Below are 18628 nucleotides of genomic sequence, written 5' to 3'. Positions count from 1 at the left end.
CCCCCGGCCGCGGCCGACCGCCCGGAACTCGATGGGCCCGCTCCACGGCAAAGAACTTACTCAGGCCGGCGGGGGCAAGATGCTTGAGGATGAGCTCCTCCACCAAGAGATCCACCGGGTGGTTGTCGGAGGTCTCCGGGACGCCTATGACGCGGATGTTATTGCGGCGGGCCCGTCCCTCAAAGTCCTCCAGCCGCCGGGCCATCAGATCGTTGGCCGACTTGAGGTCGCCGAGAGTGGCCCGCTGGTCCGACACATCCGCAACCAGGGTAGACGTCCGCACGTCAAGCGATTGAACCATCTCGTTGGTCTTGGAGAGATCCGCCCGAATCAGTGCAACATCAATAGCCACCGTGTCGATTTTACGGGCCAAGGCCTCGTATTGCGTAGCAATAGTCTCCTTGATGCCGTTAATGGCGCCCATAATGTCCTGCAGGGACGGATCCGAGGGCATGGACGGGCCACCACCAGCTTCGTCCGAGGGGGCTCCAGCCGCTCCAGGGGACCCTCTTCCTTGAGTATAGCGGTCCATGTTGTTCGTCTGGACCGGACCCCCGCGGAGGGATGTCTTAGTCTTACGCCCCTCGGGGCCCCCCCTGCCACCCATGAGAACCACGCTCAAAAACGGGGACCACCGGCCCAGCGTCAAGGGGGCACCGGCCACTCAGTCAGAAGCCGCACCAGATACCGTGATGCGGCCGGGCGAGGAAACCAAAGTCAACGGGCACACTGGCGGCAAGCGGAGACAAGGGCATCCAGCAGAGATATACACCCAGCCGCTCCAATCAGTTACGATCTCCAGCCCCTCAGGGATCCAAAAGTGAAACCGAAAGTAATGGAGCGGCCACTGGCACAGATCCGCTGCCGCTGTTGTTCAATTACACCCCGGCTCCACAGGTCACCCTCGCACCGGGCACAGCCATCGATTGGGCCTCGAAAGTTCCAACCACCGTAGATCAGGATTCCCAGGTCCGATTCGGTTTCTGAAAGAAGGTCAACGTTCAGCCAGAATTCGCCTTCCAGATTCCGTCAGCCAAGTCAGGATAATTTCAGGATAAATTCCGAGGAGCAGCGAGGGTCCGGGGAGCCCTGTGCTCACGCGACCATCTTGGATGCGCGCTAGGCTCCTCCTCGTAGGACCCCTTCTTAGTCACGAACTGGACATCTCTCATGGAGATGTTAGGCAGCTGCTCGGTGGAGCATCAGCATGCAGGGAGCTCTCGGTATCAGAAGAAGTGTCTCCTCTGGGTAACCCCCAGAAATGCTTCTTTATTTATAATAAAAAGCATCCTTGTGATGTAAATACAAATTAGCATTGTTATTGGTTTGCAGATAGCCCTGTTGCCCCATGGATGAAGATAGAATGACATTGTACAGTGTGCACAAAGGCCTTGTACTCGGTGTTCGAGGAATCATGATAATGTTGTGCAAAGTGAAATGTGTAAGTGAGTAAAGGTTGGAAAACGCTTTATTGCCGAGGCACCTTGGTGCTGGAATAGCAGAGGTATGAAAAGGCCGGGAAAAAGAATGTTACAGGGTGGGAAAAAGCCAGGTTTTCAACAAGGCCCGGAAATGCATGGGCCGGTAAAGATCTAATAGTAAGTGGCAGCTTATTCCATAGTTTAGAAGCTAGATGAGAGAGGCTTCTGCCACCCCACTTTGCTTTCTTGATTCTTGGAGTCCTAACAAGTGCTTGCTTTGCTGATCGCAGGGAGCGACCAGGAGTATACCATTGGAATAATTTACAATATTCTGTGGGACCTCCTCCATGTAAGGTTTTATGTATCAAGCATAACGCCTTAAATTCAATTCGCTCCTTGACTGGGAGCCAGTGAAGTTTTCTGATAGTCCCCGATATATGACTATATTTGGGGAGATTCAGTAGGGTCCGAGCTGCCACGTTCTTTAGGGATTGCAATTTGCTCAATTGTCTCTTATGCAAACCAAGATAAGGAGCATTGCAATAATCAATCCGAGACAGAACGAGTGCATGACAACAGTTTTTCGCATCTCCATCAGGAGATACAGTAAAATCTTCTGCAGAATTCTTAGAGTGAAATAGCAGGTTGAGGTAACCTGGTTTATCTGCTAAGCTGGGTGTCGAACATCACGCCCAGGTTTCTCATTTTGGTCACAGGCAGTGGACAGGCTCCTGCTTCTCCCGGCCACCAGTGAGAAATCCAAATGGGAGGACCAGAGCCAAATTCCATGACCTCCGTCTTCTGAGTGTTCAATTTTAGAAAGTTGAGTTGCATCCATTGAATAATATGAACCATACAACTGTGAAACCTGGCCGAGGGCAAATGATGTGGGGAGGATATGGAGATTATAACTTTTTTTTTGTAACAAATTTTTATTTACATTTTCAGGTTTATTGTGCTGTACAGTATACAGATCTTTCAAGCAATTGTGCCGTATAGTACAGTATTCGGTATCACATATCATTTTCGAAGACTGGAGGATAATTGGTAAGAAAAGAAAAAAAGCGATTTGTGAACCCTATGGACCCTGATAGTGAATATGTCACTTGAACTGGGGTATAACACAGGAAAAACTAGGGGAAGGGCATGGAATTTCACATCCGGGCCTCTCAGACTAATGCTCGGGCAGTTGTGTGGGTGTGGCGCCCCGATGAATTGCGATTAAACCGACTCTTAGGCTCGACCGGCAAGTGTGACAGTATGCGCTATAGCGTTGCTTTGTATGTGATCATGTCCCCAGCATGTGAAGGGATTGGGCGGTTAGGATTTAAGACTGCGTTTGCAGGGCTGGTAGTGTAGGTGTGTCTCCATTAGGGTCTTCGTCGGGGGTTAGTTGCTTAAAGCGATACAACAACATGGCCCAATCCATTGCTATGGGGTGCTTGCGGATCCCTCTCACCTCCTCCTCCCGCAGTGTTTCCTCCTCCGCTGCCGCCGATATGGAGATTATAACTTATGTGTCATCAGCATATGACACAAGCGAAAAGCCATGGTGCTTAACTAGTAGAGCCAGTGGAGTCACATAAATATTGAACAATGTGGGTGAAAGTGCCTAGCCTTGAGGGACTCTGCAAGGAAGATGGAATTTATCTGACTTAAGGTTATCCCAGCAGACCCTATGTTCTCTCCCTGTCAGGAAGGAGGTGAGGAGGGCCAGTGCGGTGGCCTGGATACCTATTGCCCTCTACTGCTGCGTGAGAACGGAGTGGCTCACCATATAAAACGCAGCGGACTGGTCAAACAGAATGAGGAGCAGGGTATGTTTCTTTAGGATCGGTCTGATACAGGCCCTCTTCCAAGACAGTGGGAAGTCCCCTGACTTTAAAACCGTATTTAGTAGCAGGGCAAGAGTCTGACTGACTAAGTTCGAGACACCATGAATAGTGTCTGTAGGGCAAGGATCGTCTGTGGAGCCTGACTTAATGGTCAATAAAAGTTAATTTACTGAGTCCACCGTAAATGGTGAGAAAGTAGCCAAATGGTTAGTAATTGCCGACCCTTCCTCCAGACCAGGCAGATATGACGTTTGGGGGGCAAGACCTGTCCCCTCTAATTCCCTGTAAATAGATTGAATTTTGGTTTGGAAAAAAGACGCCATTTTGTCACATAAGATCTGATCAGGGCTAAACTGATTTCCCTGTTGAAGTCTGGATAGTAGAGAAACCGTCTTAAAGAGCTCTTTAGTAGAGATCTTTTACATTTCAATTTTGGTAGTATAAAATTCCTTCTTTGCCCTAATAATAGCATCTTTATATTCTGCAAGAGCCTGATTGTAGTTGTTTTTACCTTCTACACTATAGTCTGACCTCCATGTTTGTTCTACACGCCTACATTTGGGTTTGAGAGTTTTTAACTCTACAGAGTACCAGGGGGAGGTAGGATTGTACCTACGTTGGTTGATCAATATAATGGGAGCCACTTGATCAATAGCGGATCTAATCCAATAATCATAGCTGGCTGTATCCCGGTTAGAATTACCTGTAAGCAGGGGTGCGTTGTTACCTAGCAGATTATTTAGGGTGTCAAAATTGCGAGTGGTAGTTGGTGGTAGGCGCTTTACCGGGGATAGAATCTGAGAGGCAGATAAACTAAAGAATATTGCCCTGTGGTCTGTCCATGTAAGTGGCAAGATCTTGTCAATTTCAATAGTGGCAAGATTGGTGAAGATGCCATCCAGAGTGTGGAGCGCTTTATGTGTTGGGCCTTCAACTATCTGGGACAGGCCGAAGCCTCCAAATTATCCAGTAGTGTCCTGGTCGCGGTATCAGTAGAAAGCTCTAAATGAAAGTTAAAGTCACCTAAAATAGTGAAAGAAGAAGTGTCTAGACAGGACTCCAGCAAAGAGAATAGGCCCTGTGTAAAAGGGACTTTAGGTCCAGGTGGTCTATAAAGTAGCAGGCCAGGAAAGGAAAACTTGTTGTTGATTTTATATGAAATTATATAGCTTCAGCCCCATACAAAGGTGCTGAATCAAATGTAATTTTATATTCAGCTCTATATATGATTGCAATGCCTCCACCCAATTGTCCTAGTCTAGGCAGAGCAGCCAGTAGGTAGCCAGGAGGCAGTGCTGCCACCCAGTCCGGCTCTGAGGTAGTGGTGGCTCATGTTTCCATAACTTATGCTTAATGACTGATCTGGCATTGCGCAGGATAGCCTTAAGGGCACCAGATTTGACTAATGAAATGTTGTTATCATGTACAAGGCTAGATGAAGATGGGGCGTGGCAATTATAACTCGCAAAGGAATATTTGCACAGTGGACATATAATGGGGAAAGTATTCAAATTCCAGGTATGCAAAGTATAGTTACCACACTTACCCTGATTAAGAGCAATAAGTTGCATTCTTGAATAAATAATTTTGAAAAAACAGGCAGAGGTAATGACGCACGGCGCACTCGGGGAGCAGACGGGCTTGCCTTTGGCGCGCCCGCTCCACGCATTCGCTGCGCGGTCGCGTCACCATTACATTTTTATACCCCCCTGAACGTCTCAAACCACTAGCATGCTGGCCTTGACTGAGGCTGGGCCGCTCTAACATACGGGCACCGCAATTCATGTGATCGGCTTAGTGGATTGCCCCGAATGGCGACTGCAGTGTGAAATACAGGTGAGCAAAGCAGCAAAGCAGTTTCAGAGAAACTAATCCAACATTGTCACGCACGCAAACATGTGGAAAAGGTTATCGTAAAATGTTGTTGTGCAGAAAAAGGACAAGGTAAGAAAATGTGCAGTATTGCTACATGGGCGTAACTCAGGCACATAACAACCCATAGTCACTGGTACAGCGACTTTTTTCTTTTATGAAAATAATTTATTAGTATTTGTGGTTGTTTATTGTAATTAATTTTGGTCACGAATTTTGTTATCGCACAGTATATATTTTTGTATTCATTGTTGGAAACCTAGAGGTCGACGATTAGTGCGTTTTGCGAGGAATGTACATGGTGTGTACACTTTCCTAGGTCATTATCAGGGATTTCCCATACAGGCCATTCTGCCTCTGATGTACAACCTACACATCAACACTCTCAGCTTTAGAAATATTTGATGTATGTATTGTGTTTTATGTGGCAGCAAAATTATGGTTTGTGTTTAATGCCTTGGTTACTTACTGGAAATCTTCATTACTCTGGCTCCAGGTCTTCCCGTCACTGTCATTATGGCATGAGCAAATTCACCTGTTGACAGAAAAAATAACCAAACCAAACAAACTCTTGTTTCCCATCCTTTTAACATGGCTGACTTGCTTATCTGTCACGTGATTTGTATAAAAAGGAAGTCAGCCCACCTCACTTATGGTAATCCCAAATTAAATAGATTAACTGAAGCTGAGATCTCATCAGGATGGGAGAGATGGGAAACCTTGACTGTGACAAGGAGCAATGAAGATTACTGGTAAGAAACCTGTGCTGTATCTCCTCTTCCTTCTTCCTCGCCACAGTCATTGCGGCATGACTTGATACCCAAACAAATTATTGGGTTCATAAAAGACTCTTACTACATAATTGATAAGCACTATTAATTTATTAGAATGATGTAAATCCAAAAAAACAGCAGCTTGGGACACATATGCTTTAGTCATTCGTTACTGAACTCAAAACAGACTCACCATATGCAGTAGAAATATCTATAATGCTTCACAAATGTGTGTTGGTGGTGGAACAGGTAGCTACATTGCTAATGTCTAACCCAGATGCATACTTTAAAGACACAGAGGAGGCAGCAATCCCTCTTGTTGAGTATCCTTCCACCTGGTCCAGCAACATCGTTCCTTGAATCTCATAGGCCAAATAAATTATCTGCTTAATTTATCTAGCTAGAGTAGAAATGTGAGGTTTTTATCCCTGTTCAGCTATTCCAAAAGTCACAGAGCATCAACTTTCCTAAAGGATTCTGTACAAGACAAATAATCTGAGTCCTTTTTACATCCAAGGTTTGTAGAAGTACCTTCCTACTGAAGATGGGAGATGGACAAACACAGGTAGAATCACATCTGTCATTTGATAAAAACTCCAACAACACTCAGACTGCTTTCTCGGAAGGCATGACTGTTATCACTACCTGGATGAGGAATAACTTCCTACAGCTAAATGCTGGGAAAACGGAGATCATGTTGTTCGGAGAAGCCCCCTTGCTCTGGTCCCCAGAGTGGTGGCCACCCGAATTAGGTGCCGTCCCGGTCCCAAAGACTGTGGTCACTGTTGCAGCGCCGTGGACAAGATTTTCATATTCTCCCTATGTCACAGATTCTTAATCACAACAACTCATCCATACACTCATTCATTGGTGGGGCCCATAACACCAATACACACTCGTCATTCAATAAAGCTCACTCGAATCTGTACACAGGAGAAAAGCGCTGGACATATGGGTACCTTATTACCTATCAGGATTAATTTGCTTTACATTATATACATTTTATACATATACCTCTTCAGAATCCTGACCTTAACATCAAGGCACTCCACCACTTGGTCGATGGACCAATTAGTTGGACTGTTTGATGGTGAATTAGAACCAGCTAAAACACAATTAAAGCCTAGGAAACATTTGGTATTTTCTGTAATTAATTAAAGAACCATAAACTCATTTCCTATTATTTCAATTTTGTTTATCTAATAATACATTTCTTTACGTTTTGCATTTATTCACTACAGCTCATAATGAAAATTTTAGTTTTATTTAAAGAGAAATCAAACATTTAGTAAATAAACATGAATTTAGAAAAACGCAGTCAATTAATTACCAATTTGCAAATGAAGACGGCTCCTGATCAAAAAGAGAGTTATCCGCATTCTCAGGTATAATCCCCAGGACAAGCTGTCTGACCCACACCGAGGGATCAAACCATCAGGCAAATTATATGATACACCGCAAATCTTGTTTCCCAAACGCCAACAAGCCCAATGTAAACCAATGCCTCGAATGATTGGGAACAAAACCCAAAGAGCTATCTCCCAATGACAGATGAGGGCCATTTTATATCCTCTTTCCGCTTACTTCATACAAAATTGTGCGAAAATTAGGTGCAGAGAAAATGTTCTGATTGGACAGTTCAGGGTTATCTGTAGGTTATTAAAGGTTTCCCAGGGCAAAACTGGTTCCTTATGATGACTTGGCATAGGAAGGCATAAATCTATTAAGTTTCATCCTGGCTCCCAGGCGAGAGCAGCGAATGTAACTCTTCCAAAGTAAAGAAGTTGTATTACACGGGTTCTTTATTGTCCTTTCCGCTGTTCCCACATAGTCATCTGTTGGCAGGCGAACAAGTTCCTATCCTTGACAGGGAACACGGTGTCAAGAGTTCGGGACATTTAGAGATCTCCAGAGCCATCCGGACATGCGCAGAAATCATCGCGCTCACATGGTGGCATCTGCTTCAGAGAACGCCATCTTGGGTACTGCGGCCTAGTAGGCCCGAATGCCAACTTAAGCAAAAATAGACATAACAGTAATTACAATATAGAAATGAAGATTCTAATGTTTAAACCCACACTAATCCCAATGTATATTAGTATTTTCCTAGCCGTAGCAACATTTAAAGCGATAATACTTAACATTTGATGATTTTAAAAGCACAAACAATCACAAAGCAACATAATCATGCAATTTTCTATTTCACCACAATCTATCATTAGTTTGCGTACCATAGTTAATTAATTAATTGTTCTGCCATGCAATTAGCATTTTAGTCCCACATGTATTTCGTGTTTATCAAGGTGCAAAGTTGATTAATAGGTTTTTTACTGCAAACAGGTTATTGCAAATTAAAATTAGAATGATTACGTAATTAATTTCATGCAAATTAGAGGAGATATACACATTTTTGTTTTACCTGCTCCATCAATCCCCCCCTTTGGTGATTTTAAACATCACCACTACTCACCAATTCCACTAAATGTATCTACGGAAATGGTTTTATTCAGTTCCACTTGTATTTGTTAGTTTAAATCATAGTGTTCTCCATACTGTTCTCTTGTTTTCTTGTAAACAACTCTTCTAATTATATTTCTTCTATCTCTTTCTTTTTCTTGTTTTCTCTTTCTATCTTATTTTGTAATTTTCTTCTTTTCATGCACACACATCCGAATCTTAATATTAACACTAAAATAATCACAAAGGTCACAGGTATCAGTATTTTTCCAACAAAGGAGCTACCTAGTTTTGTTAATAGATTCTTAATAGTGGAAAAACCCTTACCAAGTTTCTCCCATACACCTTCAACCTCCATTGGAACAATTTCTTCATGCAAATCAGTTATATTCTTAATATATTACTTTAGGTTCTGGCTTTCGTCAGGAATATAAGTACAGCAATGTTGTACTTTCAGCATTCCACAGACTCCTCCCTCTTTTGCCAAAATAATATCAAGGGCAAGTCGATTTTGCATTATCATCGCTCTCATGGCAACCATTTCGGTATTTACCATTAAGAACTCTCCAGCTGTGCTTGTTGATAAACGATCCATAACTGTAGGCAATTTTCAAATTTTATGTGCATTCAGAGATATTTCAACTGCTGGTATCAGTGCTCCAAAGATATCACCTATAATTTCTGACCAACTCTCCATCCTTCTAGGTGTTAAGTGTCTACCTATTTCGTGCAATCCGTCATCTCCCCTTTCCACATGAAATATTTTTGGAAAGACCAGGCCCAAGTAACATGTTCCGTATCAATGATCCGGCAACCTATAATAAGCTCTGTTCCAACAGATGTAATACATGCCAGGGAATACTGGATCTTTTCCTCCTTTAAATCCCCATCCTCCCATGATTTTGTATAAGTCATGGCATTCACTTGCACCTACACAATAATTATCATATACAGTATTATCTTCCCTTTCTGGGGCCAATCTAAAGCCATTGCTGCATTTGTTTCTCCCTTTAAATGATTTTCCTTCCCAACATCCCAAAATGTTGTTTCCGTGTTTTCCCCAGACACCTTCTTTTGCAACATGTTCAGGAAAGTTGTCTATTCTTTTCTTAAACTACAAGTAAGGTTATTCTTAAACACTTCTTGTAAAGTTAATTCTTTTGTTTCCAGAAACAATTCGCCTAGTGTTCTACCAGGAATCACCTTGTTTAGCTCAGGAACTACAGGAATATGTGAGAAAATATTATCAATATCAGTGTAATAGTATTCTAATTTTCTGGTTTTATAAAACAAACTAGCTAAGACATTACAAGTTATCCCATATGTCAAAGGAAGATGATGATAAGTGACACCTTCTGATACAGATGCAGGTAACTGTATGCATACATAGCAGTCTCTAACCTCCATCGTTTTTACATATTCATACAACAACTTTGAAAAAACATTATTAGAAAAATCGTTTATAGACTTATCTTTGTGAAGTTCTGTTCTATCCACCAGTTTTGTGACATGATTGTCATCAGCCTTTTCATGATTAGTTCCATTTACTCTGTGTCCATCTATATTCTCAAATGTTACTCTAAATGAGATTGTTATTGCTAGTATGATCCAGACAAGCATTAGTAATCCTGTACAACAGAAACACATCTTACACCATCTCCGAAGAAATCCACATGTTGGATTTCTATTTTCATTGTTTGCCATTTTGGTAATGATCAGTGTCTTTTGACTTAGCCTCTTTTCTTCAACAATTTACCTTTGTCTAAACCCAAGGGTTTAGTTGCCTACTTGGTTCTTTTCTGGTCATGTGTCTTGTCCGTGTTTTAATTCCTTTCGATTTCTTTTGTCATTCAATCCATGTATGAATCGTCCTTGTCCTTGGGTTCACAGTCTTTATTCAGAATTTCCTGATCATCCCTTTCTTCTCTGGTGTCAGACAAGATAACTCTCAGGATTTCCGAATCTTCTTCTCCTTTGTCCACCTCCTGCACAGTCACTCTTAGACTTTCTTAGCTATCAGCTTCCTCTTGTATATCAGGAAGTGCCACATATGTCCATTCCGGTGGCTTGTACTTCTGGTTTGGTTTCTTTATCCTCTTTGCAAGTGTTTCTGATTAGTGTCCGTTTGTTTCTCTTGACTAGACACTTCATTCACTTGTTCAGCATTATCAGACTTTATTCTGGTTAGTCTGTATCTCAACCTCTTGATTTTGTTGGGCCAAATATCTTATTTCAAAGGCCTTTTCAATTTAGATCCTTTCCCTTCTCGTTCTGTTTTCCAAGCTCTTTTCCTCAAAGTTCTTCCACTTTTACTTTCTGCTTCACTTTCTTCGGATTCTGTCTCCGTCTGGATTTCACCTTCTTTTGATTTTATCCTCAAGATTTCTGGTTCACTGTCTGTATCTATCCCTCTTCGTGTTTCTTCCACGCAATCTTCCTGCTGACTATCTGTCCCTTTTTCTACCTGTGTGTGTTGTGTCCCTACACCTCCTCGGGGATCTTCCGCAATTACTTCACCCTCACTCTCTGTATCTAATTCCTCACCTTCTATCTCTATGATTTCGGGGGGAATTTCTCTTGTGCTTGTACTCGGGATCTCTTTTCCAAAGATTACTTGTTCAGTTTTTCCAGTATCATCATTTATTCTTTCTTGTATTCCCACTTGTTCTGTCTCAGATTCAGAACTGGTATCAGAAATTTCAAGGCGTCTTCTTAGTGGTATATTCTCTTGTCCAACAATTTGAATTAGACCTTGTTTCCCTGCTTCTGGGTTTTGTCTTGTTCTCGTTTCTTCTGATTCTGATTCAGAACTGGTATCTGATATTTCTCGTTGTTCCTCTTCAGATTAATCTTCTGGATTTGGGACCCGATGCATGTGACTGGCATGAATCCAGTTCTTCAACCCCACACACTTCACAGCAGTTGTTGTTGTCAGAATCACTTGTTGTGGTCTTCCCCAGTGTGGAACCAGACAATTTCTCCTACTGTGTACTTTTGTGCGGACCCAATCTCCAGGACTCAAGTCATGAGCTGGCTTCTTTTCAAGAGTGGTCGCATCTGGTCCAACCTGATGAAACACAGAATGTACCATATCAGCCAATCCTTTTCAATAATCCAAGACGAAGTCATCAGATATAGGCAGCAGTTTGTTGTCAGGAATGAAAACATGTCTCATTGCTGTACCCATGATAATCTCATGGGGGCTCAGACCAGTTTTCCTATCAGGAAATGATCTAATGGTCATCAGAACTAGAGGCAAGACATTTGCTCCACCACTCCAGAAGCCTCTGGTCGGTAGGCACAATGCAGTTTTTGTTGTACATTCAATGCTTCACAAATCAATTTAATAACTTAATTCTGGAAATGTGTTCCTCTATCTGTTTCAATCGTTACTGGGAAACCAAACCTAGGAATGAACTCTCGCAGTAGAAGTTTTGCTACAGTAACTCCATCATTCCTTCTGGTCGTGTAAGCCTCAACCCAACGAGAAAATAGACAGACAATCACCAGTACATATCTTAGCCTGTTGCACGAGGGCTTTCAATGAAATCAAGCTGCATTCGAGTGAAAGGACCTCCCTCCCGTCCTATGGTTCCCAAGATCACCACAGTTTTCCTTCCTGGATTAAATTGCTGGCATATGAGACATCTCTGACAAAGGCTCTCAGCTATAAGCCGAAACTTTGCATTTATACCAGGTCTGTTTAAAAAGTCTAATCTTGGGATCCCTGCCTGTGTGGGCCTGTCCATGGTACATCAGTGCCATGGTAGAGATCATGCTATTAGACATTACTGGTCTTCCATCTCTGTAAACCCAAACTCTGTCTACTTCTCGTGGTGTACATCCTGATTTTATCCACTGTTTCTTCTCCTCTTCCCCTGCCTCTTCCTGTAACTGTCTTACTTCATCCCATGTACTAACAGTGTTAGTAAAAAGCAAGGGACATAAATCCATTTCCTTTTCCCGATTTCGATTTAATGAAGTCTGGTTTCGTGCACAGTACTGCGCTAAATCATTGGCAAATTAATTGCCTGCTGACACGTAGTCCGTTCCCTACGTGTGCACTACATTTTATAACAGCAATCTGTTTAGGCAGCTGTATCGCCTCAAGTAATTTTCCAACTATTTCTGCATTTCCGATTAGAGTTCCGTTCGACGTCAAGAAACCTCTTTGGGACCAAATTTGCCCAAAATCATGCACCACTCCAAACCCATACTGACTGTCAGTAACCACAGTGACTCGCAAATTCTTTCCCAACTTGCATGCTCTAATCAGTGCAAACAGCTCAGCAACTTGAGCAGATCGTACTCATCTCAAACAAGATGCTTCCAATACAGTCGCTACAGTACACACCGCATATGCAGCACTCAAAATCCCTTCTCCAGTTCTTAAGCATGACCCATCCACAAACATCACATAGTCACTCTCTTTCAGTGGCACATCTTTTATGTCCGGACGCGGTTTGGTGCAAAAATCAAGCACTTCCATACAATCATGATCAACTTCATCTTTCACCTCTGCATTCACAGCATCAGGTAGCTTTGTCGATGGGTTTACATTAGTGCATCTTGCAAGACTCACATTTGTAGCAGTCAATATCACCTTTTCATACTTAGTTAGATGACTTCTTGTCAAAAGGATCGTCACATCTTGGGGAACAAACAATCTCACAGGGTATCCCATTACTTACATGTGGCAGCCACGGCTTTCAAACATCTAGGCAATGCTACAGCTACTGGATCTAGTACAGCTGAAAAATACGCAATTGGTTGTCTCAATCTTCCATGTCTCTGCACTAATACAGAAAGAGCACACCCATCTCTCTCACTGCAATAAAGCTAAAATTCTTTTTCATAATCAGGCATTCCAAGAGCCTGTGCTTCACACAAGCTGTCTCTCAATTGTTTAAAAGATTTCATCTGAGGGGGCGTGGCCAAGATGGGGACCTAATCAGACGTGGACTGCAGCAGCTCCCTACTCCTTACCTCTTCAGCTGGCTGTTTTGTGCTGTATAGTCCCCACACCGGCACAAAATTTACTTACGGAGCCGGGGTGAGGGTCGAGACCGTGATTGAGAGCGGTGCTGGCGGCCCCGTCTGCCTGCGCGACTGTCGCTTTCCCCCGAGGCCGGCTTCATAAAATGGCACCCACTCGGACCGGCCGTTAGCGAGCGGCCTCCTGCCTCACTCGGCGCGCCCGCCGACGAGCTTTCAACACCCCTGTGGCAGCACTCTTGGAAATCGGAGGGCATCGGGCGGTGGCTGAGAGGCGGAGGAGTGGTGGCCCATCAGGTGAGAGCGCCGGGGATCGTGGGCTGCCAGGGGCTCCCAGCGCCGGCTGTGGCTCCTGGACCTGCAGAGGTGCGAGACGCACCTTAATCGGAGCTGGAACGAGGCGGGCGGCACTACCTCGCTTACACAAGAGTTGCGGCCCTGCGGAGTCTACCCCCTGGGTGCTGCCCGCCGGCCCGTAATAGCTGGTTGGAGCGTGAGGAGGGACTGCTCGGCCGCACGCTCCACCATTCTTGACGCCGAGGGGACGGGCCTGGCGGCCAGCGGCAATCACCTCATCAGCTGTGGGAGAGGCCTGGGGGAGTGGTGCACTGGCGGCGAGGGACCACGTGGACACGTCCTAAGGCACTGCGATATTACCCTGAGGGGCGGCGGGGGGGCCCCCTCCTCCCGCTAGATGAATTTACAGCCATCTGACCAGAGCCTCACTTTGGTTGTCTTCTAAGAGCTCTGTGGCCTGCGATATGGGGTTGAGCAGCCCTGTACCTTTGTGTTGACCCATCGAAGTTCCTGCTGCCCCTGTTGCAAGTGGGGGCCCTGTGCAAGGCATGCCATAGGTTGCCGGTGCGGTGCTTGGGGCCTCCTCCGCGTGATTGCCCAGGTGCTTTGGACATTGGGAGGTTGCGGGCGCTCCCTGGGCATTCTCCCCTAAGGAAGTGCGTCCACCTGGCGCTGGTGCGGGACAAAGCTGCTACATCGGACCTGGGGGGAGGCACGTTGCCACCTTATCACACTACAGATTGGGGTCCACGTTTTTGGCACAGTTGTCGGCGACACTTGGGGGGAGCCTGGTTATGGCATCAACGCTCAAAAGAGGGGACCGCACGCTAACGGACATGCTGCTCAGAGGCCCTAGCAAGGGCGACAGAGGGCCTCCTTGCCCACCCCCTCACAGCCCGACCCAAACCAGGGAGAAGGGGAGATGCCGATCACCCGGGCGTTTCTGGAGACCCTCTTTAACTCCCTCCGAGATGACTTCCACTCGCTCAAGTAGGAGGTGGCGGGGGAGGTCAGGGAGATTCGCCACAAGGTGGATGGATTGGGGGAGAGGGTGGCTGCCGTTGAGGAGCATGACCACGCCAGAAGTGAGGAACTAGAACTCCTCCAACAAGAAGTTCTTCGCCTCAAGGACCAGCAGGTGGACCTCCAAGCGCATGCGGAGGACCTTGAGAATCGGTCGCGCAGCAACAACATACGGGTCCGGGGTGTGCCATCGGCTGCAGAAGGGACTGATATCACCCAATATCTGCAAGGTCTCTTCCGTAAGATCCTCGGAGAGGGGTCTGACTTTGAAGTTTGCATCGATCGAGCGCACCGAGTGGGTCTTCCGCGGCGTGCGACTGCCCCCCCTCCAGACATTTTGGCCTTTCTCCCGGACTTTTCCTTGAAGGAGCGGATCCTAGGGGAGGCACGCAAGAAACAACCTCTTCAATACCAGGGTCACTCGGTGGCGCTTTTCCAGGATCTGTCCATCATTACATTGCAAAAGCGGAGGGCATTCGGGGAGGTCACCTCGTTCCTGAGAGACAAAGGGGTACCCTATGCCTCGGGTCATCCCTTCCACTTGATCTTCAAATGGAATGGGGCGCTGCACCAGCTGAAGTCAATCCAGGAGGCATGCACTTTGTTGGGCCTTGAACATCGCGGAGCGGAGGCCTCCCCTGCCCGTTCGCAAAGACCTCCAGGAGACGGTTGGCATCGCGTGGGACGCAGACGCCGCCCCATAGTAGCACTGAAGCCCAGCCCCACGCTGATGTCGCAGGAACGAGCTGCGGCCCTCCATGCGGTGCTTAGAGACACCTCCCCTGCTGAATAGTTTTCTTTATATTGGGGACACATACGCATGGTTTATTTGCTGGCTGGGGGGGGTGGGGGGCTGGAGTCGCTGGTGTACCACGCCCAATTTGGTAACGTTGGGCGCCAACTGAAGTACTGAGAATTTTAAGCCCAGCGGTGCAGGGGAACACACCCTAAGACTTCAAGTTCTTCCTGTTTCAGACCCACAGAAACACAGAGTCTTCTAGGTGAAGTCAAAGATCGATTTATTGGCTGCAGACCAATTACAGGTGTCCGAGAAGTACAACACAATGTATGTTCTCAGGAGACTGCTAAAAATTACAGAAACGGGCTTCTCCTTAAATACAAAATATCATGCTTCAGGCATACATTCCTTGTTTTACGATATGGTCATCTACATGTATCCATTACAAACGAAAAGGCAGAGTCATGATGACCATCCCACATTCCAGTTTAGCCAGCCCACAATTATTTACCCGGCGAGGCTCAGATCCCACATCAGATATCAATAGGCCCCAATAAACACAGGCATCTCCTGTTTGTAAAACAAGCCATAAAGCAGGAAGAGTCAGGTGTGAAAGAGATTAGCCGGAAGCTCGTGTGGGATGAAAAGGCTTTATGGTGTGTCAAACCCCGATGCTAATCACAGGTGGCGTAGGACGGGGAGCTCGTGGGACCGGACTGACCTGGGGCGGTGGAGCCAAGCTGCACAGGTCACAGAGAAGTCAAAGGAAGGCACATGTGTTCTAAAGGCCCGTACTTGTTCGTAATGTGTAGCCTATGTGAGGGCAACCATAAGATGGCCACCGCTCTAATATGGAACCCACGAAGTCAATGTGTAACATCGTATACATAGTGCATTTATCGATGAAATGTTATGCAAAGCACTTGTACATACCGTATTGACCATTCGCGGTTCTCTAATACTGGAATAGACAGGGGTAGGGCCAGCCTCCCACGCGGTCCCAAATTTCAAAGTACCACAGACCCTCCTTTTGCCCTTACATAGGCAATAACTATGCTTATATCAATCCGAGTCCAGGTCTATATTCATGAAGTCATGGAGATGTTGCTGTAGCATCATCCTATTACTTAGCTCGTCCCTCGATACAGGTTTCCTTACACATAATGTAGCACAGAGGCCACATATCGCAGGAGCACACTGTATACACAGACAGAACAGGAAAAGAATGGCTAAGATCATTCCAATGACCATCAGAATTTTCCAACCCCAGGCAGATATCAGTTCCCAGAACCACCCCATCAGTGACCAATCTCCTTTATCCACGTGTATAGATTCAGATATTTTAGTTTGGAGATGGCCTGATAAACTGTTGGAGCGTTATCTGGTATGAAAATGCAACAGCTAGATTGGATAACCTTACATACCCCACCGCGGTCTGCAAGTATGACGTCTAGAACCATACGGTTCTGCCAAGTCATGAGGCGATCCGCTTGGAGCTCAGCTGTCAAATTACCAAGGGCACCAGCCGTAACATTAACAGTGGATTCAACCACACGAGTCAGTTGTCTCAGGTTCCGACTATTGACCATAGGTCCCCAAAATGGCAGGAAACCCAAAAAGAAGTCTCCCGCTTCCTGACCGGCAGTATCCTCCTTACTAATCACTCCTCTCACAACTCTGGTCTTGTGATAATCAGAGGCAGCAGTAAATGTTGGCGGTAGCAAGTTTGCAATATAACATGTGCCCGAGAAATCAGGGGGCAACCATGTATATGCTCGGTCATTGCAGACAAAATATGTACCCTTGGCAGCCAAAAACGCAGGGGAAAACTGTGATGGAAAAGTGTACGTTTCAGTACAGTCACTTTTCCCCAGTTGTGCTCTTGGATTCTGACCATTACCTTGTAAACAGAACCGACCCATGTGGGGTACGACCCAAATTGGGGATGAGATTTTCCGCTGTCTTTCACCCAGACTAATGCTATGCCCCGTCGCGTTCCACCCTACATAAACTTGCAATTCATCCTTAGGAATAGATGAGTATGCGTCGATATCTCTGCTCATATCGCCAACTCCTTTCATTAAAGCTTTATTATTGGTGCTAGGTCTGATGGAACGCGGGTGTCGCAGGGAGTAGGCATCTAATGCAAAAAGAAACATGGTCTGGAATGCCCATGACGATCCATTGTAACTAAACGGCAGCACTAGATATGGAATACCCTTGTTATTGGTATGTGGGATTAAACCACATACCCAGCAATTGGTTGTATTCGTAACTAGTTGGTGCTGGTGCAGGAGCTGAATAAACGAGTTGTTTACAAACTCTGATCGTCTAGCTTGCTCGTGTTCAGGCAGGGGGTGGAAAGAGTGCAAGGAGGCAGTAGGAGGAGGTATAGGCTGTGCAGTGGGTGCAATGGGCTCTTGAGAGGAGAAGAATACAAATCCTACAGTAAACACCATCATACTACATAGTATAAACAAACATGAAAATACAAAACGTTTGCTCTTCATTATTTTACATATTTTCGTTTTAAAGTTCGTTTCCTCAGCGAGTCTCTCCATCTTGAAAAACTCCATCCTCTAATCGTGCCGCTCGCGGCGGGTGAATATCTTCTGCTAAGGAGTATGCCTGTCAGTCCAGGGGACGCCCTAGACCAACCAGAACCGTTGACCTAACGTCTTCGGCCTGTACCCCAAAGTCTTGGCACCGCGACCCGGATGGTGGTTCGAAAAACAAAAATCAAAAAGTTCTTCAGATGGGAGAGCTATGATATCAAAAACAAAAAGGTAAGGGAGAGGAATATTTATTTGTCCATAGGCCTTGGTCTCAAGTTGTAGCGGAAACGGCCAGGTACTGTCTGGTCTTGGAACAAGAGTTCGGGCTCTGTGGTGTCCAATCGAATTGACGGTGGCACAGCTTCTTGCAAAATATCGTCACTCTCTTGTTCTGAAGTTGTGCCTCTTACGCGTGCATCACTAAACGATACAAAACGAGGTACAGTGTCTGTTTCAGAATCAGCGATACCCTCCTGGACCCACTGGTCATATGGTAGAGGCAAAGGGATCCTCTTGCAGTGGGCGCCGTGAATCCAATTCTTCTTCCCCTTTACTCGAACCGCTGACCTTGTCGATAGAAGTACGAGGTGAGGGCCAATCGAACGGGGCTCATCGTTGCTCTTCCGCTGGAAGTTCCTCACAAGAACCCACGTGCCAGGGT

The sequence above is a fragment of the Triturus cristatus genome, chromosome 9 (genome assembly GCF_964204655.1).
Source record: "Triturus cristatus chromosome 9, aTriCri1.1, whole genome shotgun sequence".
Taxonomy (NCBI): domain Eukaryota; kingdom Metazoa; phylum Chordata; class Amphibia; order Caudata; family Salamandridae; genus Triturus; species Triturus cristatus.
The sequence above is the reverse complement of the archived record's forward strand: the minus strand, read 5'-3'. Positions refer to the sequence as shown.